General features: G+C 59.1%; 1 non-coding gene across 1 annotated transcript in view; it reads right to left on the minus strand.

The window, feature by feature from the left end:
- Nucleotides 1-460, minus strand: part of LOC140112447 (18S ribosomal RNA) — a 1,884-nt gene extending 1,424 nt beyond the window's left edge. The window contains exon 1 of the ribosomal RNA XR_011852686.1: nt 1-460. This exon is cut by the window's left edge and continues 1,424 nt beyond it. This is a non-coding gene — a ribosomal RNA (18S ribosomal RNA).
- Nucleotides 461-1,100: the final 640 nt, after the last annotated feature.

A 1,100-nucleotide genomic window follows, 5' to 3' on the forward strand; every position in this document is an offset into this window, starting at 1 on the left:
CTCAGGCTCCCTCTCCGGAACCGAACCCTAATTCCCCGTTACCCGTTGTCACCATGGTAGGCGGGTTAGATACCATCGACAGTTGATAGGGCAGAAACCTGAATAGATCGTCGCCGTCACGGAGGACGTGCGATCGGCCCGAGGTCACCTAGAGTCGCCAAGTCTAGGACGGGGCTGGCGCCGCAGCGGGCCCGGAGACCCGCCGCGGACCAGGGCTCCCCGGATTGGTTTTAAGTCTGATAAATGCACGCCTTCCTGGAGGGCAGCGCTCTTGGGCACGTATTAGCTCTAGAATTGCCACAGTTATCCGAGTAGCACATCATCAATGCGGAACGATCAAAGGAACCATAACTGATTTAATGAGCCATTCGCAGTTTCACCGTAAAGAATAGTCAGTACTTAGACATGCATGGCTTAATCTTTAAAACAAGCATATACTACTGGCAGGATCAACCAGGTAGCCGAGCTCTGAGGGGTAGACTCTTGGAGTCAGGCTCCGTGAGCTAATGGGAACGCTCGTTGCTGCTGCTGCTACCGCAGCGCTTCTCCGCCGCCGGAGAAGACCTCGCAGACAACATTGGATGGAGCTTAGGGCAGGGGGGCAAGAAAGATGCTCTCGGTCCCTTCCAAGGACCCGAAAAAGCCTTCCCTTCCCCTCCCTCTCGCAGTCGCTGGCTTTCCCCACTCAGTTCAGCCAAGAAGTGGCGCTCGACTCTCACCTCCATCAGCACCTCCGAAGCTCGGACAGCTCCTGTAGGCTGCGCATAGAAGGAAAGCATTGGACGCTCAACTTCAGCACCTCGAGTGTCGGACGGCTCCACCACCACCTCTCCACACTGTTAAGCGAGAGAGACGATAGGAGCCGTCGCGACGTACCCATGCAGCGCCGCCCGCCAACGCACAGAGGAGCGGAGGGGATCGGGCGCCAGGTCCGGGGGAAGGCTGGGAGGGAAGCTACGGCGCTGCTACCCAGCTTTCAACCCTGCGGGACCGGTGCTCCGCTCCTATCGCTCCGGCGAACAGGGTCCGCTACGCTTTCAACACCAGCGCCCGGCAGAGGGCTTGGAGAAGGCTCGCGCGGATCCTCGGTTCGGATCGCC

This window comes from Engystomops pustulosus, unplaced genomic scaffold (genome assembly GCF_040894005.1).
Source record: "Engystomops pustulosus unplaced genomic scaffold, aEngPut4.maternal MAT_SCAFFOLD_793, whole genome shotgun sequence".
Classification (NCBI taxonomy): domain Eukaryota; kingdom Metazoa; phylum Chordata; class Amphibia; order Anura; family Leptodactylidae; genus Engystomops; species Engystomops pustulosus.